Below are 21523 nucleotides of genomic sequence, written 5' to 3'. Positions count from 1 at the left end.
TAATTCAGTCTCAGTGCTGGGTTCATCTATGTGGCTTCTTCCCAGAAGGGCCTGAAAAACGTCCTGAGAGTTTTCAGATTACAGCTTATTAAAATTCTTAAATCATCTCAAGAAGGGAAATAGAGCCTGAGTAAAACAAGGAAGCCTGGTGTTTTATACTAAACAATTATGATGAATTGGGCTGCCATGGAGAACCATTTCAGGCTTTGGTTGAATTTAAGTCACATACTCATGGCCGTATAATAATAAGTATATTATGCTTAAGATACATGTCTGTGCATGCCCCATGTAACACAATATTAAGAAACTTGAGGCCAGCTTTCAACAGCTGAAGCAGAAGTTTCAACAATTTTCCTATGAATTAGCATCATTCTGGATTAGCAGCTTGGTTAGACAGCCAATTTGGACAATTCAGACCCCAAAGTGGTGTCTTAGGTCTGATTTATTTGTTTTGGCTGTCTGGGTAACTCCCAGTCACTAGACAATCATTCATGGGGAAAATGGGGAAATGTCCTCTTGTGTGGATGTCTCCTTTCTGGGCCAGTATTTAAATATGAGTTGGTAAGACTTTGCCTTTCCTGTGATTGAAGGAATGACGTCACAAGGTCTTACATTTTTACTTTTCATTCTTGAAGCCCAGACAGCAATGGAACTTCACCAGCCCTGGAAAGCCCCTGATGGCAATTGTGGGATGACATGTTTTAATTGACAAAAGAGCCCCTTGGCTAAATTCTCAGCTTTGTAGAACTTGTCAGAAGTGTTCAGTTTCAAGCCAAAAAGCTGCCAGAATGAGGGCCAATCATTAATGACAGAAAGATTAGGAGAGCAGACATCAGCTGGCTGTTCACCAGCACATAATGAGACGAAATGCTGAGAGTCAACCCAGGGCAGTTGACCCACAGCCAGTACTTCATAGGAGGGGACCTCAATGCCAAATGCCTACCACCTCACCCTGGCATTTCTAACACGCATAGCAACGATTTGTCTGTGCCTCATGATACAAAAAATATGATGTTCTGGGTGTATCCCTAACTCAATTTTTTTTCTTTGTTGCACATCTACACTGTTTCAGGCACAGGGGAAGATGGAAGAGTGAAAAAAAGCAAGTGAATACATTACCCAACTTATTTACCAAGCAAACGCTAGAGAGTGGATCCTACATATTCCAGTGGTCAACGCTCACACACAGTGGACCCCATATAATCCGTTGTGGATTATTTTTCCAGGCTGTGAATTATCTCTAAGAAAAGTTTTTGTATTACTGAGTTATACATGAGGTTGGTGGATGATTTAACAAAAATACAGTGTGGAGACTTCTGTGAATGCATCTGAAGATAATTCTGCCCTTGCCTTGGTCATTGTGGTTTTTGACTTGTTCTTGGCGATTGAAGACGGTTGCTTTTAGCTTTACAATAGCTACAGGTGGAGTGGGGAACTTTTTTTTTCCATTTGCTTCCTGGCAGCACCCCTTTCATGGTACCAAGTCGGAAGAGCAAGGTGCATGGAGGAAATGAATTCCAGCTGATCTGTCTTGAGATTTACTGTTTGTTGTGATTTCCTAGAAAAGGAGTTGGAATTTGGCTAAGAAACTTTCTGAATATTTATATTTTCCCCTAAACTGTGGAATCCCCATCAATGTAAACAATGACAGGAGAAATAATTACTACATGAGTATTTGCACCTTCTCCCCACTCCCACTCAGAGAAGGGCATCTGTCTTAACCTGCTTCACCTCTGAGTCTTTATTGGACAGAGATTATGTGAGGAGATAGTGGTGACGATAGAGAATCCAGGAAGAGTTGATTGATTTCCAGAAAGTTACAGGTGAAAAGAAAGGGATGGATGGACAGGGAGAAGGGTGAGCATCAGCTCAGACTGACTTGAAGGAGTATTTTGGGGAGAAGGAGGAGGGAAGATTTAGGGGAAGTTGACATGCAATTCGGACATTCAAAGAAAGAGGATGATGGGGAAGAACATTTTCCTTAGTCCTTTATGAGTTTTTATTTGTTTATTTTTTATTTTGTTTTACTAATTTATTTTTGTAGAGATAGCATCTCGCTATGTTGCCCAGGCTGATCTCAAACTCCTGGCCCCAAACGATCCTCTCTCTTTGGCCTCCCGCATTTTATTCATTGTTAATTAATAGAATCCCCTTCTACATTTCTAAGGGACTCCAATAAAACCTATTTTAATTGTTTTTCCAATTAACATTGTGGATGTCAGTGTATCTTTGTATTTACACCTTGCTAAGAATGGGTGGCAAAGTGTCTGGGTTTATGTGGTGACTTGTGTAATGGAAGTCATGCCCAAAGGATGCTGAACATTAGTGTGAAGAGGGGCGGCTGTGCCAGAGGCCCACATGTCCAGAGGCTTGTGTGGTACTTGTGATGCTTGGGTTTGATGTTCAGGTTGTAGATATCCAAGTATCCCAGCTCTGTGCCCACTAAATCATAAGGGTCAAGTTTCCAGGAAGAGCTGGAATGAATGATTAAACTGCACACACAAATACTAGCACATCCCTTGTACGTGTTTCCAGTAGGTACATTCCTTGAAATAAAATGGTTTGTTTTAAACCTTGTGTGTAACTAAGGTGGGGCAAAAACTTTAAAGCCCCAAAAATACCATTTTCTATTTTCTAAAAAGCTGCTATTTTCAAAAATAAAAGAGGGCAGAATAATCATCTCAAAGTGAAACCGTCAGTACCTGGTAATTTTCCATCTGTGTCATAGCAATTTTCACTAGCAATTTTTTAAAATCCTGTCCTAAGCAGAAAACAGGTTTGGCCATGAAAGTTAACTCCCTCCCTGCTCGTGATCGAATGTGACTTCCAGATTTATAAGCTCACGGGCCACTCATATCGTGTTAGTTGTTGAAGCGGGGCGAGGTTTGGCTTTGAAAGATGTTTACAATATTTTTTAGGTTCTGTAATAAGCAAGTGTCCAGTGAAATTCACCATGTGGACCCCAGAACGCCACCGCATGATACTTCTCCGCCTGCGCTCAGGTGGTTTGCGGCCTGAGTTACCAGCCGAGCGTTGCTGCCTAGTTTGATGACAGAGGCTTAAACAATATCAGAATGACGTGGTAATGCTGAATCATAAGATGCTGAAAGACCTTTATCTGAAGTGTCCTACATACCAATGTTAAGTGAAATCATCCTTTCTAAAAGTTTAGCAGATTATAGGTTTTCATATGCCATGGGCAGGAAGCCAGCAGTTTCTGGGAACATGAGAAAGGTACGGATTTGTATCTCCTCTATGTTTTCATGCAGTATGAATTCATTCTGCTCAAATTATTTTATTGAAACCTCACTTAAGAACCTGGGGCTGGAGAGTCGTGGCGATGCCTGCAGAATAACTTGGCCGTCCTCGTTTCCTGCATCTTCATGACTCCCGGCCATCAGTGCAGATGGGGCTCCCCCCCACTGTCACCTAGATATCCCGGGGCTCAGCATTTCATGTAGTTATTTCCGGACCCCAGGCATTCGGAGGCCCACATGGCTTTGGCTACCAGGTAGAGCCGTCAACTGGGAATGCAGGGAGGTGGTTAGAAGCTGGGATGAAGAATGACCTGCGTTCCTCGGGTATACTCATACTCACAGTTAATGTAACCCTAGGGCTAGCACTTTGGCAACGATTTCCCTTGTTCTCTCTACAGCCCCTCCCACGCTGCTGTATCATGCTGTCTGCAACAGCTTCTCTTCATTTCAAGCCTACTCTGTGTGTTTATTTTCATCAGATTCAGCACGAAAATGTTAAAGAGGGTAGAGGAGGAAAAGGAAGACACATTGGTTTGCTTCTAACACCGCCCCCCTCCCCAAACACACAGACACAAACTTGGTCTTCATGATCCCGTTTGTTTAGTTCTGTGGCGTTCCTCCTTTCCTCCTTCCTATTCAAATCTTTCAGCCCAATGAATTGCACAAATTAATGTGAATTAAAATAAAAATTTTTTGAGAGCTTATCCAAGAACCCTGAATATCTGTTAGGCATGCGTTTCGCTAAATGTAACCGAAAACCTGAGGATGTTTAAATAATGAGATATATTTGTGTCAGGTAACAAGATATCTCAGTGTAACTGGAACACTGTTGATATCCAGGCTCTATCTGACTTCCTGCTCTGCCACCCTTGGATTGTGGGTTTTTATCCTCATTGTTGCAAAGCGACTGCCTTGCTTCCAGGCACTGCATCTGTATTCCAGGCAGGAATAAGGAGGCAAAGGAAGAAAATGCCGAAAAAGGGCAAAAAGGGAAGCCTACTGATTCTCTCCTCTTTAAAAAGCTTTCTGGGATGCTCAGCTGTAATAAATCTACTCACTTATCATAGCTCAGAAGTGGCTCTCATATCTGCCCTTTGCTATACACAAATTCTCTAGCTTCTGTATCGGAAGAAGGGGTGATGCATGGCTTTTGCATAGTTTTGTGAAGACTTTGAACTCGGTATAACAAAATCCAGAGGAAATATATATCTTGACTCCATGAAAGTGGCCTTGAGGCAGGTTTAAATGAAGAGTCAGGATCAGCTATGCTTGGGGTGGTCCTATGTCCAAGATTGTCTGAGATGCTTCCAGCTGAAGCCTGGGTTCCTGGCCTAATTGCTAATAAGCACCACCTGTCTTTTACTTTCCCCCAACTTGTTATTATGAGAAATTTCATGTTATCATGAAAAAGGTTGAGAGGATTTTATGGGAATAACTGTATATTATCTACTAGATTCTACCATGAACTATTTACTACTCAGATCACTCCATTCATCAGACCATCTTATATTCTTTGGGTGCATTTTGGATGGAGTAAATTACAGACATCACTATACTTAATTACATCATTAATCAGAGTTCTACATTCATTTACAGTTTTTTCTTTTGAAGTAAAATTAACATAAAATGAAATGTATGCCCTAAGTGTATATTGGCAGAATGTTGACAAATGGGTAACTCAAATCCCTACCAAGGCATAAAGCATCACCGCCACCCTAGAATGTTCCCTTATGGCCTCTCCTGACTGGAGAGGCCTCCTCCTCTGTCTCCCTCCACCCAGATGATCCAATGTCCGGATTTTTTTTTCAATATATATTATTTTGCCTGTTTTAGAACATCTGTTAAATGAAGTTATACCATAGGTACCCTTTTGGGTTAGGCTTATTTTACTCTGCATAATATAAATTTTTTAATTTCTTTGGGTACATAGTTGGTGCATATATCTGTGGGATACATGTTGTGATGCAGGCATGCAATGCATAGTAATCCTATCGTGGAGAATGGTGTATCCATCCCCTCCAGCATTTATCCTTTGTGTTATCTGCATAATATTTTTTGAAAATCATCCGTGTTGTTGTGTATTTCATTGCAGAAACTTATTTTTTCATTCTTTCTATAAGAACAAAACAAACTCTAGTTTCTAGTTAAGTCAAAATTGGTTATTTTCAAAGGTGGTTTTTAAAAACTCTCTGTAGGGAGTGAAGATCTTTAAAACTATCAGAGAAATGCTGCTCCCCGCTATGGCAAAGAATACAAACTCCTGGAAGTAAAGAAATGTTTGGGTCTTTATTTTACAGGAAGGAATGTGAAGTTGGAACTTCTAAATGGCCGATTTTAAATTTAATGTCTCTCTAAGAGATATAAATTAGCAGCAGCAAAATATTATGGCCCTTTAGATGCTTCAGTCCATGAACTGTAAATTAAAGTTGGTTTAGCCATTTGGTGGGACTTAACCATACTAGAAAGAGCCGTTAAATATTTTATGGTATGTAAATGTACTTGCAACCATGAGCAGCGTTCCTGCCCCCTGACACATTTTTGTTAGAGTGAGAAAGGGAACAACGGAGAATGCACATAAAAATATTCCCAGTTAACAGAAGTTGAAATGAATTAGAGACATAAAGAACACACATGTTTGCACTTAGACATGGTATATGGCTAATTTTTTCATGAAGAGTGCCTTATTACTTTTGCTCTAAGCGGTATTCTAAATGCTCGACATTTGACAAGGGGAATTTCCCTTCCCTTCTCTGCTTTCCCTACAGTATATATTAAACTAATTGCTTTATTTTAACAAGGGGGACCCTGTTTCCCTAACCATCCTCTGGACCCCCAGCCTGACCTTCAACTCCACGGATCTTTGCTGGGAGATAATTGCACCACCAATGTGATTTAGTACACTTTGGCTCTGTGCATCCAGTCTTCTCTGTCTTAGCAACATTTTTAAATCTCAGAGGGTCAGGTTCCCATCCTCTATAATTCTTGGAGAGTCACATAAAACTTAAATTTGGCCCAGAGTTTCCTTATCATTTATAATTTCCATAATACTCTCAGAGTCACAAAACCATCTAGTGTTTCAGGGATGAACGATTTGTTGATTTTCTTGAATAAAAATTCTCTGAAGAATAAGGTAAGGAACGCCAATAGGTTTAAAACTGTCACGGGAAATTGTAAATAAAACTTATGCCATAAGCCACAGTGCCTTCTTTCAGGCCTACCTTTAGGAACACACGTTGCTTCAACTGCTCCTCAGAAATTTCTCATGGTCGAAGTGAACACGCAAGACAACTCGGCAATGGGGTGAGCGACTGGCCCTCCGTCATGGATGGAGGGAGAGATGGAGACTGCACAGGCCTCAGTGTCCCCATCCTTCAGGGTTCAGGTTCCCCTTCCCTGAGGAGTTCTCCCTGGCAGAGCCGCTCCAAATTCCTCCGGCAGCACCACCAGTCCACACAGTCAGTGTAACCCATGTGCTTCCTTCCCGCTTCCCTTCTGTTCCGGGGTTTTGGTGATTTGCTTTGTCTCTCCAATTCTTTGTAGTCCTTGAACACAGGAACCATGTACTATTCTTTATGTTTTCATATCATATTATGTTTATACTTATTTCAATGTGTCTTGTAGCCTTACCTTGTTTTTGTTTGTTTGTTTGTTTGTTTGTTTTTAGATGGAGTCTCGCTCTGTCACCCAGGCTGGAGTGCAGTGGTGTGATCTCGGCTCACTGCAACCTCTGCCTCCCGGGTTCAAGCGATTCCCCTGCCTCAGCCTCCTGAGTAGCTGGGACTACAGGCACCCGCCACCATGCCCAGCTAATTTTTTTTTCTGTATTTTTAGTAGAGACGGGGTTTTGCCATGTTGGCCAGGCTGGTTTAGAACCCCTGACCTCAGGTGATCCGCCCGCCTCGGCCCCCAGAAGTGCTGGGATTACAGTTGTGAGTCATTGCTCCCAGCTTTACCTTGTTTTTTGAGTCTCTGGGTTTTGTGAAATGCAGACAGTTGTGGGGAATTAGATCAAATGATCATTAAGGTATCTGCAGCTCACGAATTCACTCTGTAATTTTACTACTATTTAACGGAAATTTCAGCATATAATCGCAATCTAGCAACAGCCCTCACTGGTTTCAGTGGGTGAATATCAACGTTCATTCTCGTCCCCCCAGTGGACTGCCCTAGGATCATTCATTCATCGGGAAACTCTACTCCCAGATTTGCAAACCTGAGGGTTAGGCTTGTCTCTGAATTTAACATGGAATAAGATCATAGATTGCCTGGGCCCAGATTTCTGTTCTGCCACCTCCTTTCTCATTGAGCATGTTACTTACTCTCGCTGTACTTCAGTTTCTGCATCTGCAAAACGGGAATCATAATAATCCTACCTCATTGGATTCAAATCAAAAGTAAATGAATTAATATTTGCAAAGTGCTTAGCATGTGGTGGATACGGCAAAAGCGTTTGTTAAAAAATAACTCAGGGCTTCTACTAGCAGGCGAGGAAGCCACTTGTATTTCTCACACTTTAGGTGTGCAGGGGCCTTGAGTAAAGCAGAGAAGGCAGGCTGCGGGAGAATTCAGAGGGCGTTCGTGTGGGAGCTGTCTAAATGGTGTGACTTTTGGATCTTCTGCCTTTCGAAATTCTTTCCCCTTGGCTCACTGAGGCCTGAAATTCCACAGTCACACCCTCCCATGCCTTTGATGTCTGCCAGACAAGGACTTTGTCCTCCGCGAGATACCCCGCAGTGGGGAGAGCACAGGCGACACCTCTCGGGACGTTTTTGTCTCCTCAGTACATTTTCAGATTCTTCCTGAGAGGAGATTCCATTGGGTGGATTTGGAAAATGAAAACAAAGCAAGAGAATGTTGGGTGCCTGCCTAGTATGTGGAAGATAAGAAGGAAAAAGAAAGATCGGGACCTTGCCAGGGGTGGCCACACCCTGGGAACAGGTGTAACAGAGAGCTGGCCTTTCTTGCACAGCGTTGGTGTCAGGCAGGGCAGTCTGAGCCCCAGCTCAGCCAGTATGAGGTGGGCGTTCTGCAAGTCTGATCCTCAGGTTCGCACCTTCTAAGATGCAGGTGGTCACCTGGCCCCATAAGGCTGTAGCAGGAATTGTCTTCAGTTATTTGAAATGCTTGGTGGTGTCTCCACAAAGCAAGCGCTCAGTAAGTAGATATGTATAACCTTGCTCCCTTCAGACTTTTAGATAATCTGCATTTCAAGTTTGCTCTTTGACCCTCAGAAGGCAAATGGCGTTTAGAAAATCAAGGAAGCTTTCAAATAGTTACGTATTTCGGAACCCAGAGTTCCCAGTGGAGTTTCTTAAATGAAAACAAACAAACAATGCTAAATCAGTCACTGCAGATATTTCCAAAGAAAATTGTTTATAGCTTGCAAGTTTGCTTTAAGTAGTTGCCTGGCGAACAGAATATTCAAATTCATACTAGTTAGCAATGTAGACAATTACGATTCTCTAATTGTCAGATGCTAGAGGACCCTGTTAAGAAACTGGAAATAATGATGAATTTTTCTATCCAGTGGCATTAGCCATTCAGATATGGTGAGTGAAAAACAAATTGCGGAATGTATAAATATGAGGCTTTCAAAACAAGTGGCATAATATTTCATTTATTCACTTTCTACCTAGCTCTTACTTCTTAAAGGAGAAGCTTGCTGTCTGGGATAGGCTTAAACAAAGAACTTTTGAAATATACTCTTTTGCAATGCATTGGGCTGAGTCAGGGATTTTATTCATAGTGTTATCTCCAGGCAGCCTCAGATAAGGAACTCTAAGGACTCTGCTTCTGAAAACCAGACCCCGCCCTGACCCCGCTGCTTCCCAGCTGAAGCATCTGGGGCAAGTTACTTTGCCTCTCTAGGTCTCGGTTAGGTCTTGGTTGTCTTGTCTGTAAAGAGGGAACAAAATGATCCTCCCCACGGCATTATTGTGAGGCTATATAAGATGTAAGCATTTTAAACCTGTGAAATGCTATGGAGTAGTTATCACTGCCACTCATTGGTTGTCTCCTTTTAGGCAAGGCCCAAGTCCGAGCCAGGCTCCTTAATAGTCCCATGGCTGAGTGCTATGGTCCTGAAGAGTATAGCACACATGGATCATGAGGATGAGAGTGAAACAGAAATGAACCTGAAGCTCTGTGCAAAGATGCCTTCAACTCTTTGCTATTCAGGGATTCAGAAAAAGGGGGTGGCACACCGGGGCAGGACGTGTATGGGGAGGGAGGGGCATGGCTCCTTTGAGGCTGGCCAGTGGTGACACCAGAGACTCAGCTCCCTCCCAGGTAACTGAAGAGCAGAGGACCAGACTGCGTGGGGCTCAAGTAGAAGACAGGATTTCCGAACACCTCAGGCAGGGTCTCTTCTGATCAACCCTGCGTGAGATGCAGGGTGCCCTCACACCCCCTCCAGGTTACTGTGAATCCTGTCTGTACTGCAAATCTTCGCCTTCCTTTAGTTCTTTGGGAATCCTTCTGGCATCCTCAGCCAGCATCTGTTGCCATGAGCGTGGTGAGCCAGCAAGCATAGCTAACGCGTGGCAGGAAGGGGAAGGAGGAGAGGCACTGTCAATCAGCACCACAACCCCTAGGACAACTAGTTCATTTCAGATAAGCCAGTGGCATGGCATTCTTGCCAATGTTAATCCATTTCACTATTGGAATTTGGGGAGACGAGATGAGTTTCCTGCGCTGGCTGGACACAGGAGGCTGTGTGCTCTGCTGTGCTGCTTTCCAAGATTGCCCCCTTACCACTTGCCATTCGGGGCCTGCTGTTTGCTGAGGCTTGTTGTTCTCAACTGTCATTCATCACAGATGGCAGCTTCTTGTCTCAGTCCTGCAGTGAGTTGGAGATGGTTTTGCTGAAGATCTTGGAGTTCTCCCTCCAGCTATGGGCTATGATTTCCAACCCAATTCCTTTTGTTATTTTTCATCTTTGAATAACTTCCAACCACCAATCCCCATTTCTATCTGTGACCAGTTAGTGTAGTTGATGGCAACCCAGTGGCAACAAATGTAAGGTTGGCATGGTTTCAATTTCTGAGCAAGTCAGTTACGCCATGGTTGGACAGAGTGTCTCTAAAATGTCCAGCCATCGAATCATCCAGCAATCTAGCAAGTGCTGGGTATTGGCCACGGGGGAAAAGGAGGAATATTTGGTGGGATCTGTACAAATCCACCATCAGCACTGGAAAAGTGCTTTCTGGAGGAAGTCCTGCCGATGTGTATGTTTACTGGCATTTTATGGTCAGTGCAGCAGGCCAGTGCCCATAAGGGGCCAGCCTCCCTTTCTGGTCCCTCACTATGCCCCCACCTCCTGCAGGAAGAGGTCATCTTTTCCTACATTTGGTCCTGACTGTGTCTCTGCAAACTTGACTTATCCTATTTACAGTTAATTGTTTATAGATTTGTTTTCTTCTACTAGATTAGAGGCAACATTTTTCTGTAAGGGGCCAGATACTACTTTAGGCTTCGTGGGCCACAGGGTCTCTGTATCAACTACCCACCCCTGCAGTGGTAGCACAAACTCCCAAAGGTCAATATGTAAACAAATGGGTGTGGTCGTCTTCCAACAAAAGCTTATTTATGGACACTAACATTTACATTTTATATAATTTTTACATGCCATGATCTAGAAACAAATAATCCAAACTTATATTTGCCTAATTCTTTACAGTTGAATAAATACTTTCATCAATGTCATTTTATTTTTCATTCCTATGCCTGATAACCACAGGGAATACAAAGATTCTGTTTTATGGATGATGGAATTTATGGATGGAATTTATGGAATTTATGGATGATGAAATTTATCCGAAGAGAGCATTTTGGCTTTTCTAAACCTATCATTCCAACACTGATTTTCAATGGTGTCCAAACAATCCCCCCACAGAAAATGCCTGGCTAGTCTTTTTTTTACTTTTTAAATTTTTATTTACTTTTGGAGATGTTGTGGGTAGTTTTGGTGATCTAATAGTGAATCAGTTCTCTATAACACACTTCAGCTTCTTAGTGACCATACTTCACACCTGCCAAGAGAGTAAAGTCTATCAATCCTTGTGAACATAAAGTAGGAGTGAACTCTGGAAATGCCATCAGTAGTTTAATCTCGGAAGAAAGGACATGCCCTCCATGGGGGACAGTTGAGCCTCAGGGGCAGGCGGCGACTGGGCTGGCTATTGTTTATTGGCCACTCAGCCCGGATCTGTTCTCTACCCTTCTTTCTCAGCGTGCTGTGTGTCCTGGGAGGTTGGCGTCCAGTTGGGTTTGATCAATGGGCAACATCAGCGGAATACCAGAGGATGAGAGGGAACCGAGACTGAATGCTTCACCCACCTGCCTGGGGTCTGCAGTGCCTGTGTCTTCCATGCGGGGCACTCCCCTCCCTGCCCTGGGTCTACCATGCCCCTGTTCTTCATCTGGAATACTCTTTTGCCTTTCCTGGGTCTGCATGACTCTATCCTCCACAGAAGCACTGCCCTTCCTTTCCTGGGTCTGCAGTGGTTATGCTGTTTGTTTTCATACTAACTTTAGAAATCAACTTATTTAGTAAAAACTATCTTATTGGTTTCTTATTGGGATTATGGTAAATGTATAGATTAATTTAGGGAAATGCCTTTTTTGTGTTTGTCCAAGTCTTTATTTCTGGCCTTCAGTAGCATTTAGGAATTGCATATTTTTATTAATTTTATGCTTGGTTTTTATTTTATTACTTTCACAAATGGGGTCTTTTCTTTCATCTTTTTTTTTTTTTAGAGACAGTGTCTCACTATGTTGCCCTGGTTGGAGTACAGAGGCTATTCATAACAAAATCAAGATGCACTGCAGCCTCAAACTCCTGGCCTCAAGCAATCCTCCCACCTCAGGCTCCTGAGTAGCTGGGACTACAGGCATGTGCAAACTTGCCCAGCTCTTTCATTATATTTAAAAAATTCCACCAGTGGTATAATCTCTGTTTATTATAGTAGTTTTCTACTCAAAAATGTTGTATTCTACTATTGGTTACAGTAATTTTAGATTGAGTCTATTTGGTAAAATCATAATAATTTTACTTTCTGTTTTCCAATTTTGTGTTTTTATTTCTTTCTCTTATCTAATTGAAAATTTACTACCTGTAGAACAATTTTAAATAATAGTGATGATAAAGGACATCTTTTATTTGTTTCTGAATTTAAAGAGAATCTTCTTACCAAATAAACTTTTTATAAATTATTAAGTATTTTAAAAATCAAGAATAGATTTTGGATGTTGAGTTTTACCAACATTTTTCATTATCTGTGAAGATTGTAACATATTTTTTCCTTTAACATTTCAGTAGGTACATTATATCAACAGATTTTCTAATATTGAAGCATCCTTGAATTCTTGGGATAAAGCACTTGGTGTGGCACATTACTCTTTCAGTATTTTTCTGGATTCTATTTACTTATTGAGGTAAGAGTTGGTCTGTCCAAGATTGAGCTCCTGAAATGTGGCCGCCAGAAAGAGAGCTGGTCTTTCAAGCTACGTGGAAACTGGCTACAGTGCAGTGTTTAAGCATTATTTCTGTTCAATTGCAAGGCCTGGATCCCAGCTTCTGAATGTGCCAGGGTAGGAGCTGGTATTTCACTAAACATGAATGCTGAGATGATAAATCCTGCCATTATATTGCTTCTTTATTAACAATAGATGCAAAGTTTGAACCCCAAGGTTTGCAAGGAATCAATCCCTCTCTCACCAGAGGCGGAGAGTACAATGCTTCTCTCCAGACTCCATGAGCCATGGGCTGGTAGGCTACAGCAGAAACCAAGGTCCTACAGCATCATGTTGGTATTGCATTTTAGCACTGATTACACCAGGTAAGGGCCAATCCCTCTCTAGTAACGCAGCATAAAAGCCCCTCAGCCCGAGAGTCAGGATCCTTCTCCCCCAGTCTCATATATGGCTCTACCAGTTGCCTGTTGTGCTTCAGACAGCATGGATAACAAGGGACTACACATTTGCCTGAGGATGCTGAGTGTTCCCTGTGCACGCTGCTCCGCTGGGGCCATCTGCCCTTATCTGCACTATTTTGTGTGTGTTTTCTCCATGGGTCTTCACAAATGAAATTGGCCTGTATTTTTCTTTTATGCAATAATTTGTGGGAGGTTTTGTTATCAATGTTATGCTACTTGAATAGAAAGAATATGAATGCTCTGAAACAAATTAAATAGCACTAGAGTGACCTAATCCTTAAGGCTTGATAGGAATCTGTGGAAAATGTCCAGATTTGATGCATTTTGGGGAGCAGATCTTCATTAATCTTAATTCTTCTGTGTTAATTGGTCTGAGTAGATTTTTCTGCTTAGGGATCAATTTTGATAATTAATATGCATTTATTTGTATAACATTTTAACATTAGTCTCATAATTTTTAATTTGTACTTCGTATTTGCATTATTATTTCTAGTTTTTTATGTTTGTATTTCTCTTCTTATTCATTCTAATGTTTTTTGATATGAGTTTTACTAAAAGCAACCACTGAGTTTATTTATGGGTACTACTGATTTTCTTTTTTAAAATTGTTTCATTTCTGTTTTTATCTGTATAAATTTCTTCTTTCTGTTTTCCTTACATTCATTCTGTTATTTTTTCTCAAGTTCCTAAAATACACGCTTAATGTACTCATCTTCCATATTTTGTTTTTAACAATATAAACATCTAAAGCTACTATTTTTCTCTGAGTACTGCTTTACTGGCACCCCATAGGCTTATATATATATCGTTCTCATTATCATTATTTTCTAAATATTCTGCAATTTTGATTTTGATTTTGATTTTTCAGTGATGGAAGAATTAAAAAAGAATTTTCAAAATATTGTTAGTGGTGGTTTTATTTTATTTATTTATTTATTTATTTATTTATTTATTTATTTATATTTTTGAGATGGAGTCTCACTCTGTCACCCTGGCTGGAGTGCAGTGGTATGATCTTGGCTCACTCCGACCTCCGCCTCCCAGGTTCAAGTGATTCTTCTGTCTCAGCCTCCCAAGTAGCTGGAATTGCAGGCATGTGCCACCACGTCCGGCTAATTTTTGTATTTTTAGTAGAGACAGGGTTTCACCATGTTGGTCAGGCTGGTCTCGAACTCCTGACCTCAGGTGATCCACCCACCTCGGCCTCCTAAAGTACTGGGATTACAGGCGTGAGCTGCTGCACCTGGCCTTGTTGATTTGTTTTCTAGTTTCTAATTTTATTATTGACTCCTTATTTTATTGAATTATGATAAAAATGTTTGTACTTTTTAACTTAAAAATAATTGATGTCTTCTCTCTGCCTGACTGTAGTCCATTTTTAGGATTATTACTAGGTCATTTGGGAAAAGGATTTGTTCATTCTCTAATTTCGGAGTATAGCATCTGACATATAGCAATTAGATCCGTTTCATTACTGGTTTAGGTCTTTTGTTTTACATTGTATGTGTGCACATGTGCTTGATCTAACATGAACTGAGTTTCCTATTGTCAGCGAATTTCTGCATATTTCTTCTTGCATTTCCTGTGGGTTTTACTCCATCAGTGTTGGTGCTGTGCTGTACGGTGCAGGTTCATAACAATTATATCACTATTGGGGATTGCAAACTCCAGCATTTCAAAGTGTGTGTCTTTGTGAATTCTATGATCCTACCACTTAAAGCACATGTGTTTGAGGGCATATTTTTATAGCACAGCTGTCCTGAAAACACAAACCAACCAGGGCCAAGGAAAGACAAGGGCCTGATTCTTTTAAATTTATGATGAGAGCACTAAAATTCCTGCTACAAAGTGACATTCCCGGTCTCAGAAAATGGCTTCAGTTCAAGTAGCAGGATCTTTTAGAAAAAAAATTCTCTGTCTGCACATATTTGAACCTTTCTGACCAACAGCAACACAAAAAACACAACACAACAATGTAAAGAGCACATTACTCACGACTAATCATCGAACCACAGAGGGAACTTCACTTCCTTCCTTCTTCACCACTTCCCCTTTTCCTCCTAACCCTTGCCCCCTCTACCTTCTCTCTCGCTGTCTCCTGACGTATATGCCTTGAATAAATGTGCTTTTTCCAAGGAAGATCGCTCCTGGCTCCTACTCTCTCGCGGCTACTGATCAGTTGAACTCAGGACGCTGGGTCCACTGGTGATTAGGTGTGGGCTCCCACAAGTGACAAAAAGCCCATCTGGGCTGCAGGGTCTTTAAACCCCAACGCTTCACACATTCAACTTCTCACCCTTGAGAGTCTGTCACTTAGAGTTTTATTTTTCTACTCCCACTCTGTGCCACTCTATCCTGTAGACTCATTTTACAAAAGCAGCAAAATCTAAGACTGACAGGTAATCCCATCTCTCCAGATTAGATGAGCTTGAAGCAACTTCTTGGCCCTGACATGTTGTGCAGAGGCACACAGCCAACCTTTGAAAGCACAAATGGGGGAAATTTGGAAATAGAGAAAGAGTGATGTCTCATGACTGTTACTATGATTTAGATTAACACATCTTTGGCTTGGGCCCTGGAAGTTGGATTTTCTTACAAGGTGGACATGTATCAACACAGAGCCTGCAGAACATGTAACTGTACAAGGCATACAGTGACCAGGAAGGGCAAAGGCTCCCTGGTAGCCAACCTTTATCCTGGGGCACGTAAGTATCAGAGAAAGAGCACAGAACAGTCCTGGAGTCTTTCAAGTTGGGTCAGATCACCATAGATTTTGAACAAAATTAGTATCTTGGAGTTTATGATGACTGGGTTATGAATGCACCTATTAGGAAAATAGCCTAGAGTTTTTAGAAACCAGAGTCAATTGTGATTATAGATGTTTTAGTATTTTATTATGAGATGTTACCTATTGGAATTTTTTGTTTGGGAGATTTTAGCAAGATATTAAATCAAAAATAGATAAACATCCAGATTATTGGAAAACCTTGGTGATGTAATTTCAGGGTCACTTTGCTATGTTAACCCATGGATCGTCATCACAGTACTACCAGAAGCGGGGAACTGGGCAAGGTCCTGTTGTTTACTTGCCTAAGCACAATGGCTGAATTTTGGAAATGATGAACCAGTAAGCTTGAAATCAATCCCCAGTGACCTTCGAAAACACATCACTAAATTAATATTCACCAGTAGATATCACACATGAAAGAGCAGACACATCATTTCTGTTTCTGATGGGGTTGCAATAACAAACTTATAGATGGGAACAAAGAGCTAGCCCTTCACCTCAGAATTGCTGCAAAAACATCAAAACGTTCTCATTTGATAGCTGTCAAAGACCAAGCTAAATGAAGATATAGACAGGTGGTTTCGAAGTTTGTTAAATATCTTTGCTAAATAATATTAGTAATGGCCCTTGTCAACTGGAAGAGACGCCCTAACCCACCACCTAACTGCCTGCCAAAAACGGGGAAGCAACAGTGTAAAGAGATTAAAAGTGCAGGTTCTGGAATGAGATGACCACATGCTTTCTGCTTTGGCCTTGAAATGTTATTTTACTCCTTCCTCCTGCAGTGCCCTCTGCTGACAGAGCTGAGCATTGTGTCAGGAGAATATCAACAGGGGCCAGCTCCAGCATTGCAAGACAGGCAAAGAAGAGTGTGTTCGGAGCCAAAGTGACACCTGCCACAAGCTGGGCGCTGCTGTCTATAGGACCTCATACACCACTGTAAGGACTTCTACAAGAGCAAGAGGGCTTTGAGCAGAAGAATGACACAACCTTATTCATACTTTCAGCAGGATGATTCTGGTTCCTGAGCTGAGAACGGACCAGAGGAAGGCAAGGTGGAAGCTGGTGAGGAGGCTGCTGTGATAATATTGCAATAAGAATTTAGCAGGCTGTTTAGCATTTATGTAATAAAGATATTCGTATGGGACTGTTACGATATGTTGCCTAACCATCACTGCTAACTCTAGGTCTAAATAAGAAATAAGTATTTTTTAAAGAACATTAAAAAAATCAATCACCACAAAATACATGCTGACTTTCATAGTAGGTGATTATGATTATATTGCAATATAAACTCAAAGTAAACCAAATCGAACAGATATTTGGTGTTTTGATTTTTTTGGCAAAGTGATTTCTTAACATCTCTATTTTGAAAATTATTGAATCTTTTTGATTAGTAATACATTCACGTGGTTTTCAAAATAAAACAAAGATATGCAAAAGTATTCAGTAAAAAGTCTTTTTTTATCCACTGCCTTTATCCACTATGTGTCCTGTTCCCATAAAACTTTTGTTTGCCAGTAGATTGGGTAAAGACAATGTGGTACAGGCCAGGTGTGGTGGCTCATACCTGTAATCCCAGCACTTTGGGAGGCTAAGGCAGGTGGATCACTTGAGATCAGGAGTTTGAGACCAGCCTGGCTGATATGGTGAAACCCCATCTCTACTGAAAATACAAAAATTAGCTGGGCATGGTGGCAGATGCCTGTAATCCCAGCTACTAGGAAGGCTGAGGCATGAGAATCACTTGAACCTGGGAGGTGGAGATTGCAGTGAGCCAAGATTGAGCCACTGCACTCCAATCTGGGCGATAGAGCAAGACTCAGTCTCAAGAAAAAGAAAAAAAAAGAAAGAAAATATGGAACATACACACCATGGAATGCTATGCAGTCATAAAAAAAAGAATGAAATCATGTACTTTGCAGTATCATGGAAGCAGCAGAGGCCGTATCCTAAGAAATTAATGCAGAAACAGAAAACCAAATATAGCGTGTCCTCACTTACAAGTGGGAGCTAAACGTTGGGTGCTCATGGACACAAAAATGGGAACAATAAATACTGGCAATTCCAAAAGAGGGGATGAAAGGAGGGGAAAGGATGAAAAACTACCTATTAAGTACTATGTTCACTACTTGGGTGACTGAATCATTAGTCCAAATCTCAAAATCAAACAACATACCCTTGTAACAAACCTGCGCATGTACCTCTGAATCTAAATTTAAAAATAAAAACTTCCAATTTTTTTTGTATCTCTTTCCAGAGTTTTTAAGTATAAGTGTTAGCAAACACAAATATACGTTGTTATGTCCCCTTTCAGTTTTACACAAAAGGAACACACTATGCACATACTTTTCACCCTGCTTCTTCCACAAAATTTTATGTCTGGATATATTTCCATATCATAGGTATAGAGAGGCTCTTCATTAAAAAAAACTGTATGTACCATACTGTATTTAAATAATCCTTACTAATGGAAATTTGAGAGGTTTCCAATCTTTTATTACTACAAACAATGCTGCCATGAGTTACCTTGTAGATATATGTAAGTTTTTTGCACATGTGCAAGTGTATCTGTAGGAGAGTTACAGAAGTGAATTACTGGGTCAAAGGGCAATGTGCATTTGTAATTTTGCTTTATTTTTATTTTTATTTTGAGAAGGAGTCTTGCTCTGTCACCCAGGCTGGAGTGCAGTGGTGCGATCTTGGCTCACTGCAAGCTCCGCCTCCTGGGTTCACGCCATTCTCCTGCCTCAGCCTCCCAAGTAGCTGGGACTACAGGCGCCCGCCACCACGCCCGGCTAATTCTTTGTGTATTTTTAGTAGAGACGGGGTTTCACCGTGTTAGCCAAGACGGTCTCGATTTCCTGACCTTGCAGTCTGCCCACCTCGCCTCCCAAAGTGCTGGGATTACAGGCGTGAGCCACCACACCCGGCCTCATTTGTAATTTTGATAGCTGTTGCCAAATAGACCTTCACTGGGGATGTGGCAATTTACACTCTCCCCACAATGCATGAGAGTGGTTTCCCCATAGCCTCTACCACGAGAAAGATTAACAACTTTTGGATTTTTGCCAATCTGATTTATGAAAAATTACCTCTCGGTATAGTTTTACTTTGTATTTCTCTGATAATAAGTACAGTGAGCCTCTTTTCTTATGTTCAACAGACAAGTGCTTTTCCTTTTTTTTTTTTTTTTTGAATTGTCTATTCATATCCTGTGCATTTCTCTACTGGGTCATGGATCTTGGCTCTGTGCTTTTAACACAATTGAGAAAAGTTAAGCACTATATATTATTTTGGGTCTAAAAAATTCCATTGACTTTTTAATGTTGTAAAACTTACAGTAAGTCTGCCATTTTAATACTAGTAAATATGTCTTATTATACTACAAAATACTCTTTGTTCAGAGGCTGAAATTAGCAATTTCAATCGTGGCTTATATGTATGTGTGTGTGCATATAATGATGTCCTTCTTATAAAGTCACATGAGGCCATAAAACTTTACTCCAAAAAGGGAAAGTGAACTCAAATGAGGTCTCTGGAATATAGCTATTCTGAGGCTTAAAAATAAGGTCCCAGATTAGCCTAAGCATCGCTCACTTGAAGGGGATAACCTTTTTAATTATTTTAAGCCCATTTGTTGAACAGTTTCCAGTCTAAATCATTAATATCAAACCAGATTCCTGCATTGGCTATTTGATTAGTGTACAGTGCATTATATGTATATTAAACTCCACTTTATTAATGATTTTTAAAAGCACACTAGACGTCATGAAATAGAATGTCAGAGCTGGAAAGACCTCTGTCATCTTGTCTAAACCCCTTGCTTTACATAAGCTATTAATATGGGTTTTTGGTTTTTGCTCCTCTCTCCTTATTTTTCTTCAGCTTTTAAAATGTTTTTAATACTTGTCATCCTAACATCTGGTTATAAGTACCCTTAACTTCCATGTTGTATAGATAAAGTCTTTCTTGCCTAATTCTTGGCTACTCTAAATTTTAGTGGTCACTAGAAAAAGTTCTCTATGCCAGAGGTCTATTTTTTTAAGTGGATAAGCTTCAGTTTCCCCATGTGTCAATTAAGAAATTTTTATTAGAAGTCCTCTAAAGTTGCTTAAGATCTAACCATCTATAGGTCTATGAGAGAATAGGATGGATTCTTCCACTTTCCCTAAGGAAAGGGCTGCCCTGCTTTGGGGCAAAGTTAATATTTCTGTGTAGCTTTGTTACATTCTATTTCCTGAGGTCATAACAGTCTGGGTTCCAGTTACATTCCTAGAATAATGAGCCTGTTACAGTAAATGAACATTTTCAAGTGCAACTGAATAACCACCTATTGAGTGTGCTGGCACCTAATAATTTTCCCCTTGGCAGAGGGAAGAAGTGGGCATTTGGGTAATGGGAGGTAGTTTGTGAAACGTGATAGAGAAAAGGATGATGAGAATCTGAAGCAGCTTTCCACACCTTGCAGGGCCTCTGCTTAATCAAGGCAGCTGGGAGACGAAGGTGATGGGCCCTTTCTGCAAAGGTGGAGGCCCCTGACTCTGCACTGCCTCAGGGTTGGCGCTAACCTGACCCCAGATGTCATCTAATCCAAGTTTGTCTCCTTTCTCCTTTTTAAAGTGTGATTGATATCAAATGACAAACCAGTATCCCGACTGTGTTAGATTAGAGCTATCTCAAAGAAAGGGGTGGGATCAGGAAGCCTGTGTTGGGAGAGTAAGCCTTAGCAAGAGCTATTTTTTAAAATGTTAAAACCGTGGTTTTCAACAAAACGTGCTCTATGTAGCAATATTTATTGCCCTTTGGCTTTGCGGTATTTTCATATGGTTTTTATCAAGGCAACTTTGTGACTGGACATACACAAGGCAAGCGTTCTGTTCAAACAGCAAAAAGAACATTGGCCCGTGACCATTAGCGTAGAAAGTCCTGATGAAGGAATTCCCCTCAATGAGAAATGCGGCAGGTCCCCAACCAAGGAGAGAAAGGAGGAGAAGTGTCAGGACATTGTCATCCACAAATCTCTATGTATATTTTTTTCTTACCAAACAATTCCTAATCTTTCAAACCTCCACGTCATATCAGAAAGAACAGTATGTCTTTTCCGGCTCCACAATTTTCTCTGTGAATTTGCACAAGCTCCCTCTCTGCTCTGTATCAAGGTAGACTACCCAAGCTCAGTCAAGTAGTAGCTCCATTTGCAAACACTGTGCTCAAGACCAGATGTGGGACTGTTGCTAGGGCAGATTCATGAGGCCTCGGGTATGCAGTATCCATTTGGTTGGATGTATGTTCTAGTCCTATCAGAAAAAAAAAAGGATCAGGCACCATTTGTATTCACATGAAAAAGATAACAATATGCATTCATATTTTTGTCCCAGAACCATGTTAGCTTTCCTGCTGTCTGTATTAGTCCAAGGAAATATGGACCACTGGACATCCTACAAAACATTCTGTTGATTTTTTTAACTTGATGGCATCACGCTGATTGGCCAGGACAAGCAAGAGGTGGCTAGTATATTGGTAAGATACATATGTTTCAG

General features: G+C 41.0%; 1 long non-coding RNA gene across 1 annotated transcript in view; it reads left to right on the top strand.

Annotated features, from left to right (window-relative positions):
* LOC129473263 (uncharacterized) overlaps positions 1-18345 on the top strand; it is a 264435-nt gene extending 246090 nt beyond the window's left edge. The window contains exon 6 of the long non-coding RNA XR_010119217.1: positions 16766-18345. This is a non-coding gene — a long non-coding RNA (uncharacterized lncRNA). The remainder of the gene's footprint in view (positions 1-16765) is intronic.
* Positions 18346-21523: the final 3178 nt, after the last annotated feature.

The sequence above is a fragment of the Symphalangus syndactylus genome, chromosome 23 (assembly GCF_028878055.3).
Source record: "Symphalangus syndactylus isolate Jambi chromosome 23, NHGRI_mSymSyn1-v2.1_pri, whole genome shotgun sequence".
Classification (NCBI taxonomy): Eukaryota; Metazoa; Chordata; class Mammalia; order Primates; family Hylobatidae; genus Symphalangus; species Symphalangus syndactylus.
The sequence above is the reverse complement of the archived record's forward strand: the minus strand, read 5'-3'. Positions and strand labels throughout refer to the sequence as shown.